The sequence below is a fragment of the Temnothorax nylanderi genome, unplaced genomic scaffold (genome assembly GCF_030848795.1).
Source record: "Temnothorax nylanderi isolate EJ_2023f unplaced genomic scaffold, tnyl_v1.0 TNYL_tig0690_pilon, whole genome shotgun sequence".
Lineage (NCBI taxonomy): Eukaryota > Metazoa > Arthropoda > Insecta > Hymenoptera > Formicidae > Temnothorax > Temnothorax nylanderi.
Window position 1 is genome coordinate 13,682 of NW_027249752.1, and position 10,710 is coordinate 24,391.

The following is a 10,710-nucleotide window of genomic DNA, read 5'->3' on the forward strand; positions in this document are numbered from 1 at the left end:
AAAAAAGCAGCGCCAAGTTTTTTACAAGAAAAATTTATTTATTTATTTAGGTTGAGTTAGGTAACGCAATTTTGTGATATAATTTTGTTAAGGAGAAATAAGGCTACTACCACTTAGGTTGGTACGTATCACTTGGATTGAGTTTGGTAACGCAATTTTGTGATATAATAATCTCTTTGCAATTGGCGCAATTTAATTTAAAGATTTCATATCTTTTTTTGAAATACATGTCACTTGAGTTAAGTTAGGTAATATAATTTTGTGAAGGAGAAATTAAATATTACACATTTTTTTTTAAATACATGTTACTTGAGTTAAGTTAGGTAACATAATTTTGTGAAGAAGAAATAAAGCTATCATTTAGATTGGATTTTTGAATTTACAAAATACATTGCGTGTACTTGGCGCCTTTTTTTACCTTTTTTGAAAAAGGTAATTTTGTACTGATATCACCCATTTTTTAGTGTTAAGCAAGGATCTATAAAAAATTTTTATTTTTTATTTTTTAATTATTCACGAAATTAGCAATAACAACAAATTAAATTTTTATTGAATTAGCAAATTAGTAATTCGTTACAAAAAATTACTATTTACATAAATTTACTATTTACAAAAATTAATAATATTTAAGTAAAAGTAAATTATACATTTCTCACAAAAATTAAAGGAACACTAAATTTATCTTTAAAAACAAAATTCAAGCAGCTGTAACTTTGTTAAAAATGAACGAAGTTTAAATTTAAAGCTTAAAACCTCTACTTTCGAAAGATATATTGTGTGTGTGTGTGTGTGTGTGTGTGTGTGTGTGTACGTCGTAGATTTACTTCTTTTGAACGGCGCGTGCGAGAACGTGAGAAGTGTGAGAGTGTGGGGTGAGACACAGAGAGTGAGAGATTAGCTGTAATTAATAAAATAAAATAGCACGAATAAAAGACGTCAATATTTCAGTAAGAAATACTTTTATTGTATTGTTTATTGCACTACCTAATGTACTGTCCGTTAGAGTACTTCATTGTATCTCTCGCGAGCTTACCGATTATTAATATCGAGTCGCTGCAAGCGCTTGGACACTTCGATAAGATTAAAGCGATCACAGACAGAAGCATTCCGGTAAACGAAACGCCGCGAACACCCCAATAGATACAGAGGCTAATACTTCTTTTCTTTTTTTTTAAGGATTTCTAATGATATCCGTACCGCACGTAGGGCATTCCCGTCATTGCGAAACCGTTTCACGACTCGGAGGCTGCAAATGTAGCGAGTCGAGTTTGTAACGCAAGCTCCGTGTCCCAATTCGTTCTAGATGCGCTCCTCTCTACCTAATGTAATACATTACTCGCGTAAAGTATCGCGCAATTGTAATTGTACGTTATAATAAATGTAGTACAAATAGAGAATATACCGCGCGCGCGTGATGTAAAATTGTAAGAGTAGACCTAAAAGGTAGTAAAATCGTAAAACGTAAATATCGTAGAAAAGTTTCGCGAAAAAGCAAAGGCTCGTTCCAAAACAATAGCGGAAGGCTTATGAAATAGAATAAAAAGAAAAGATGATAAAAAATTTCTCATACACATTCTCCGTTAAGCTCTGATATTTGTATGATTCTTCGTCCTTATGTTAGTTCGTCTATCGATTATCTGTCAGTAAGAAAGCATTTATACTTCTAGTAGACCGTCGTGTTATAGTTCTGAAGGCACTGTTCAAAAGTTTATTACATTTCTTGGAATAACGGGTCTTCGCAAAACACCTCTTCGAATGGTGCGACAAGGAGAGTCGTTATAAACATCGACATGACCATTGCACACGCCTCCTTCGGTCTATATCACAAAATTCAAAATAGAGTAGTCTCAACTTGACAGCCTGTGCCACAATGCCAATGCCGTATTTGTCGGGTCTGTGATCGGTTAGGAATTATCGTGAGCTAGCAAAAATCGATGGTCAGAATTCAGGCTTATGATACGCAATGGCCGGTGCATTTCCATTAATTATGTCATATCAATATCGTATCATTATAATATTACACAAACGCTTATTAATTTAGAGGCACATTGCTAAGGGTCTCGGTTTTTTTTCTTTTCAAGTTGCTCCCTACATTAATGAACTTATGACAATTAGCTAATTACGATTATTCAATACGACAGCGATTTGCCATACGATATTGGAAATTGTACAAAGATTCGGAGGATGCAATAGTATTTGAAAATATTGCTTTGTACATATATATATATATATATATATATATATGTATATTCTATATATATATATATATATATATATATAGAAGAGAGAAGTGTGTGTGACGAACGAACGGTGGATATCTTTCTTGAAAAGAACATCAATGTGTGTCAAGGTAGTTTAAAGACAATATTTGAGCTCGGAATTTCTTAAAATTAAGCGTAAAAAAATGTCATGTACATAAAAATAATAAGACAACTCTCTACAGATGCTATAACGATCCCGGATTTCCTTACCTAAGCAGGAAAACTTTGGCTACTGCTACACGCTATTTGTACTTCGGCGAAAAAGAGCCGAATTTACGATTCTTGCTAAGGACACCGATTGCGCATTTAGAAGATTTAGAAGAAAAAAGAACGGTACGCAGCACACACAGTACCTAAACCAGCAACAGATCATTTATATGTTCAAGAAGACCTTAACAGTACTATATATGCTCACGCTTTAATAAATCTGAATTCTACGCACAACGATTGTAATGTCAGAGAAGCATTCACTGTACTCAGAGAGTGTACTTTTTGCCGGAATGTTTAAACGTGATATATTTTCTTTTTATATTCACACACAGCACTGGACTATTTGCGTTATTCGCGCTCATAAATTATTTAAAAGCTCTTAGTCTTTTGAACATTAAAGTCCAGAATGCTGCTCTGAGATATGAATGCTCTACAGAATGTACATAGTAGACAGCAAAAGCGTCTAGACCACAGAATGTTCACATTCGCTCTGATGCAAAATATCGTTTTCTTTTTTTTTCGAGCTACAAAAATCAGGCTGATGCAATGGCAGATACTATGTAGATATATAAAAGTTAGCTTTACAACATGTAAAACCTGATAAAGTTCTTAAAAAATCTAAAGAACATTCCCTGAATAAGATCAATCACACGACAATTCAGTCCTCTCTAAGTATCGTACTTTAATCGTAGAACGCATCAAATAATTTCTTTTAAGGGAATCAAAATTTTCTAGAGTAATATGTATAATCAGTGATATATTCTCATGAATGTGTGGGTCTGTCATGGTACCAGCCTGGATCCGGCCGATCAAATCATGTGATTCCGTAGAGTCTAGACACAGACATTTCTCTTCCGCATCCGTACAGAAGAGCCACTAAGATAGATCACAAAAAGTACGGAGTGGGCGTTAGAGGTGGGATTACTCTCTCGGAATCAGGCACTGCCTGGAACAGCACGGGTGATCTCTGATCCACTGTCGTGAACTGCATGATACTAGTCTATGTTACCACATCGATAACAATAATTTGGGGCCGACCACACTGTGACGAGTTTTTCATTAAACATGTACCTATAACCTGCATGATAAAAATATGCGTCATCAATACATACTTCCGAGATTAAAAAAATCTACGACAGAAATATTTGAGCAAAGACATACCTTCCTGAATTAATTGGTGCGCCCTACAGATGAGTTTAAGATCATTCACTTCCATGAACATGTAAGTCACTTTGCTGCCAAACAGCCAGCCTGCACCACGCGGACTCTGTCCATGTTTCTACATCTTCTGGATCTGACCAGACCAAATCACAGAAAGCACCTGTAATATGGCAATTAAGCAACGATATTTTATTATTATTGTACAATAACAGTAAATATCCAGTCATGTAACTTTTAAATTATTATGTAACTTTTGCAATGACATATCACTTTATACAATTAATACCTTTGTGTGGAATCTCTTGATTCCGTTCAATCGTTCTAATTTGATCTAGTGTTCTAATAGCTGGAGACAATCCACCGTGTACACAAAGAACCTGTTCATCAATTAACTAAAACAGAATTTTATTCGAGCGTAATCAAAAGTGAAGTTATAAAAAATCTTTTATACAAATACTCACGGCAGCAACTGTGAGCAAGTCAAATACCCTACAACAGTACTTCCACGCATTAGCATTGCCGTACTTGTTTTGGCATTCATCTAGAACAGAAAATGAAGAGACCAATGAAATCAAAGCTTCATTATACACAAATGTAAAAAAAAGCCCAGAAAAGAAAGTATCGTTGCGCACTTACCGTAAAATCCATAAACGTGCGTGATTTGTCTAGATTCGTGATTACCGCGTAGTAACGTTATCCTGTCGGACCATTTAGCTTTAAGTGTGAGCAGACGAGTAAACGTTTCTAAGCTATAGTAGCCCCGATCGACAAAATCTCCCAGGAATATGTAATTTGTATCTGGCACGGGGCCACCGTTACGAAACAGTTCCTCTAAATCATAGAACTGTAACAGCACAAAAACATGAACAATCTGATGTATATTAATAAATATCACGATTGTGTACAAATAACTATACAGCTACAGAATATTAAAATCGAAAAGTTGTGAGGCAATAGATAATGGAAGACTAATATTGTTGCGACGCTAATTCGGAAGATTAAAATCCGCTAAAACTTTACGTCGATCCCGTAGCGGTGAGCAAGGATGCTCCGACTTTGAGGTTAGTACAACATTCATCGCACGATACTGTTATAATTGCAAATCGGAAACGTACCTCGAGTCCAGCTCTTCTGCGATCAACGAAGTCGGGATCGAACGTGTCAGTCGTCACTTTCTGCCAAGCGTAGAGAACCTTCTTTTCCGGCAGCGGTGGTAACACGATGTAGGGATACGAAATCTCCAGAAAGCAATTCAAATTCAGTATATCGCCGGCACGATTACGGTGTTACTGCCGTTTCGCGTACGCGCGTATGCGCGCGTTGTCGCACCTTACCTCGCGACAGCGTGCGGCTCGTGCAAACGTTAACGCGCGGCCGCAATCACGCTGCAGAAACGCCTCGTGTGAACAGGCTCCTTGATCTCAGTATCAGCTCCCTGCCGTCAATATATAATATAGGTTAACCTGTATGTAAACACTCACGTAAACGTAGTAAAGTAAACAGTATAAAATAAGTAACAGTAATATATAGAATAAGATAATTATAGGATAATTACATAAAACAATTACCTTGAATTAATCGTCGCGTCGCGTAAAGAGTCACGGTCGGTCTCGCTCCGCGCGTACTACCGTATCTCTCGAGATAGGTTAACTGACTGATGTGTGACAGCGCGCTAAACGCACTATCTGCACTCGCGCAGTACACAGTGTACACACACGTATAATGTGCATATCGAAACTGGCGATACTAGCACCGCCCTGGTGTCGAAAAAGTGAAAAGGACGCGACTCCAGCCAATGAAATGATGGCATGGCATGAGAGACGGTCGACGTAGAAGTAGAAGTAGTATCTTAAAAATAAATTTTCACATTTGGACTTTGCGTCGCAATATTTCCGCTCGTAGGGCACGTAGCGGAATATTATAAGAGAAACCCCCCCCAAATCGACCCAAGATATCGATCAAGCCTACTTAAAACTTGATCCGTTCACTCGTTATATGAGATCTCAACATCTCGAGTACTCGCAACTCGTCGCGTCGCGTAAAAGAGTCACGGTCGGTCTCGCTCCGCGTGTACTTGGCGCGAGACACTACCGTGTCTCTTGATAGCTCGTAGTCGGACATGTGCGTGCATATGTGTCAAACTGTCAAATAATAAATATTGTGTATAAGTAAAGAAGTAAATGGAGATCAGACAAATACATATCAGATAAGTAGCTAATAAGTGCTTTCCATTTACATCAAAATTCAGATAAATCTCACTTCTGTCTTTCTTCAACATGAATGTTGAAGAAAGATAGAAGTGAGATTTATCTGAGTTTTGATGTAAATGGAAAGCACTTAATATTCTCGTAAAATAAAAGATTATGTATCCTATGTGCTCTTTGTAATTGTAAATGTTGGACCGATTCTTTCCTTGAATTAATTTTCTTGTTCCAGCTTCCCACCCAACCATTCGCTTGCAGAATGTTAACAGCCGGAGAACAATTCCCTGCCGAGTGAGGCTGCCAAATTCTGAGCCTACTGTGTTCTGGAGTGTGCCCAAATTGTAAGCAAAAGTTGAAATGACATTGTAAAGCGTCGTCTACAATACACGGAGTAAGCGTGGAGTAAGGAGTAAGAGTAGGCAGGAATAAGCATCACAGCCTGTCAACACAACATGCTAATGCTTACTCCTGCCTACTCTTACTCGTTACTCTACGCTTACTCCGTGTATTGTAGACGACTCTTAACATCGAGCAGATCTATCATTAACAATACGACGACAGATTGACGCGACAAACCAAGAGTAGGTTTGTCAAAGCTGCTGTACTACGAAGCATATGTGCTGTTTGTACCAGCTATGTACTGACATTGTCTGCACTAGCAAAGGTACTGTGGTGTTTACCGTTAATCTGTCATCAACGCTTTCGACAGACCTGTTCGATATTCATTGCCACTTTGTTATGTAGTCTGCTGACTGGTGTACGTTTCTTATCTTTCAGCAAACAGAATGTGTTGCCCATATTGGCCTCTGCAAGGATGGGGTTTGGGAGTGGAAATGAAGGAATCACAAGTCTAGGAAACAATAATTAAAGTAAGAATAGGGAATATTAAAATAAATTTATGAATTCACTTGAAAATTTTTATTTTCCCACTAGTCCTGATAATTTATATAAAATTAATAGAAGGTCCAAGTTTTCATTACTTTCTATTTCGTTCCAAATTTGTAATATGCTGTCATCTTTATCTTTCAAGGTTTTCCGTATTCTTCGTGCCCAAAATTTCGGATACTTTGCGAAACTCCGAATACGCTTTTGGTGCTCAGAAAGGTAAACTGTAAAAAATATTGTATTTTAAGAATAGTAAAAATAGTGTGGGAAAAAATGTTTGCAAAAAGAGGCGTTCACTATATACCTAAAAATTCTACAATTGTCGCGTGTTTTCTCAGGTTTGACCGAAGTTCTCGGTTGTGTCTTTCGGAGACATTGTTAGTTCTGTGCACTTGTTGGAAAACAGAGAAGGAATCGGGCTTAAAGCCGTTTATCCATGTCTGTTTATAATAGTGAAAAAATGACTGCAAATACGTGCAATCGTTGAAGATAATTGTAGATATCAGTTCAAAGCCTTCTTCTATTAACGTGTGTGGTAAAAAAGCCAAAGATATTAGTAATTTCGTTGCACCCCAACCCAATTCTTTATCGTCACCTTTTAGTATGCCATATTTGTCAGCCTTATGTACTAACGCCTGTAATAAGAAATTAACACGATTAAAATTGACGTGCATTTCATGCTAATTAAGTATTGTTATTTTTTATTACCTGACTGTAATGGAAGAAGCAGCCAATGATTGTAGCCCTGGGGAAAACTGTCTGTAAAGCTTTTTGTTCGGCTTTTTCAAAGTCAGATATTACTGTGTCAGGTATTACTTTCAAAACATTCGTGACTTTCCTTAACACATCTACGTAACTTTGTGCAGTGCGTCCTTCCATTATGGCATACACAATTGGAAATGTCTGAAAAATTTAAAAGCTATTATATTTAATTATATACTTACATACAATATAGAGTGCCTATTGCGATTAAAGGAACTAATTACTTAAAGGATAAACTAATGATCTAATTGTTTTGCTTACTCTATTATCGTGTCTAATGACAATTGTCCACAATTGACAATTAGTAATTTTAAGTTGGGGTACAGTGGCAAACGTCCCATCAACAAAAATGGTCAATTTTTTATTACTGACATTTGTAATCAAATCTGACAAAGTTTTGTCAATAAAAATAACCGCTTTTGTTGCGTTATTTTTAATGACAAACTCTACAAGAAATGAATCTGCTTCATCTATCTTCAGCAATTGCTTCCAATTTTCGTTTTCCAAGCAACTACGTAATCCGTCGAGATTTTGTGGAATCCGTCCAATGTTTTGCTTTCTATGACGTTCTATTGCTTTTTCCACGTTTGCAATGTTTGTCAAATTCAGTAAATGATCGTGTCTAGAAATAAATGTACAAATTACGAATTATAAACATAGCAGCTAGTCTTCATCACAACAACTTATTAATTTCTATTTTATCGTTTCTAACTCACTTTGAAATAATTCTATTTTTTATTTCTCTTGTCGTTTCAAAAGATTGTGATGCTTCAATTTCTTGTTTAATATCACTCAATTGAAGTGGTTTTTCGTGCTCTTTGTGTCTTTCACTTAAAATGTATTGACCATTTACAACTTTCAATCGTGCTAAGCACTGCACATTTTTGTTCTTGCGAAAACTACATTCGTAATACCTGCGAAAAAATTATTTACAATTAAATACACCAGATATAATTCAATGTTCTTTTATGCTGATTGTGTAAATGAATAAAAAAATGTCTGTATCGTGTTTTCTCCTCACATCGTATCTGCATAGGATTTATTGAGATGGAAATGATATCCCTCATATTCCACTACTTTTGTCTCTTTGATTTTCGCAAAACTGTACTTTCTTTTTTGTGACATATCAACAAATGTGCGCACTGCGACTTTGGACAACAATATAATAAATAGTGCGACACGGTTAGATTGTAAAATCGTTATGCTATTGTTTTTCCCGATAGTAGTAAGTGGGTAGGTATGGGGCGTCAAAACAAACCCCCACCACCGACCCCTCCGGCGCCAGAGGCGTGGCCAGACGGTCTGCCCACGTGACCTCGGAGCGCTCTGATTGGCTGCCGCGTGAGGGGTGGGGGTAACGAGGTAATTAAATGGCGCGTTTTGATTGGATACCCCATACCTACCCAGCGTCTGATTGGCCCTCCCCCCTGAGGTGTCTGGCGGCATTGAGAGGGTAGCGCGTGGTGGGAGATTACAAGTCAAAAATGGCGGCTACAAATGGAGCGTTTTGATTGGATACTCCATACCTACCAAGCGTCTGATTGGCTCTCCCGCGCCTAGGGTGTCTAGTGCCTAGTGACTTTTTGGGACTGCACGTGGTGGACGACTACGAAACAAAAATGTCGGATTCAAAATAGTAACTAAATGGCGCGTTTTGATTGGATATCCCATACCTACCCAGCGTCTGATTGGCTGCCCCCGCCTAAAGTGCCCGGCGTCTTTTTGGGCCTGCACGTGGTGGACGACGCGGAAGTCACGCGGGAAAATAGCGGAAGAGCCGACCAGCGCCATTTTGGTGGGGCACGTGGTAGACGACGCTAAGCTCAAATAAGGATATGATGCTAAGATGCCGAAAACGGAAAGTGGAATTTTTAAGAGTGTCTTGCCACGAAAGGGGAGGGGGAAGGGTGTAAAGACAGAAACGACTTGACCCGTACCGAAATGTGACGCAACCCAACCCTTTTTTGTATCGAAAAGTATTTATGATTTATGACCGTCGTACCGAAACGTGACGCAACCCAATTCTTTTTTGCATCGAAAAGTTTTTATAATTTATGACCGTGTTCTTTTAGGACTTGGGGCTGAACAAAGAGTTTTCAAAATAATCAAATACGCTTGGTTTCTAAGATTTGCCTAGGTAAGACTTATTTCCAGCGGAAATGAGGCTGTAAAATAGGAACGGACAGGTTCGCTTTGTGACGTGATGCAATTATTTTAACGTAAAAGAAAAAGGAATGAATAAATAGTCGGGAGGGGGTTGAAGATACAAACAATGTTTATTACATAAAATAATACATTGATACGAGGGAATAAGTATTTTTTAATTATTCTTAAAAGTACATGCCTGAACATGTACTTTTAACAGCATTCAGCGTGAGGTTTTACGCATACGCTTTTATTATGAAGAAAAATGTTACGAAATAATTTTACAATCAAACGATCATTGCGCTCGCAATTGTCACTAAACAGATTAAGAAACTGGCTGAGATTATAACCGCTACACATGAAATATAAAAATACACAGCAGTATTGTCCGCAAGTTTGAGAGAGCGTTCCTTGTAGCGTCGCGGTGTTCCATCGATGCGTAGTGGAATTCCGACGAAGGCGTAAGAGGAATCTGGAGTCCAAAGGCGGTAGCCCGTAGCTATCGAAATACGTTCCTGCTCCTTGCTCGTCGGTGTAAAAGGCGACTCAATGTTGCCCAGGTCGATCGTGATCGTCCGTGTTAGCGACGATGGCTGTCGACCTCGTCCACACCCTCGGCAGTCTGTCGGCAGGATAGACACCCGCATATCTGACACTGAGATGATGCAACGCTTGTAAGATTTCTAGCGAGTTCATTTTTTACACAGCGAGGTGGTGATCGCACGAGAGGAATTATTTGTATAATTTCGGAGTTTACCTTTTTCGGAGTTGTCGCACTAGTGTTCTTGGTTGGTGACGGGCGTATCGGCAAGTTATTGAAGATGTATTCTTTTCTTACACCCGCTATTGAATAATAGGCTTTTGCTACTTCTCCTTCCTCTTTCTCTTCTGTCTCGTTATTTTTTTGCCACTGCTTTATTTTTTTTATAGCGATGTCACCGTCGGTTTTTTCACCTTCGTCGTCGTCGTCGCTTGTCTCCAAATTTACGTGAGAGAGATTAGTATCGTAGCTCGAGTCGATGCTGTTGCTGCTACTACTACTGATGCTGCTGCTGCTGCTGCTGCTGCTGCATTCGCTGTTG

At 38.2% G+C, this 10,710-nt stretch overlaps 1 pseudogene; it reads right to left on the minus strand.

Annotated features, from left to right (window-relative positions):
• Positions 1 to 2,271: 2,271 nt before the first annotated feature.
• On the minus strand, positions 2,272 to 6,634 carry LOC139784848 (serine/threonine-protein phosphatase 6 catalytic subunit-like; annotated as a pseudogene).
• Positions 6,635 to 10,710: the final 4,076 nt, after the last annotated feature.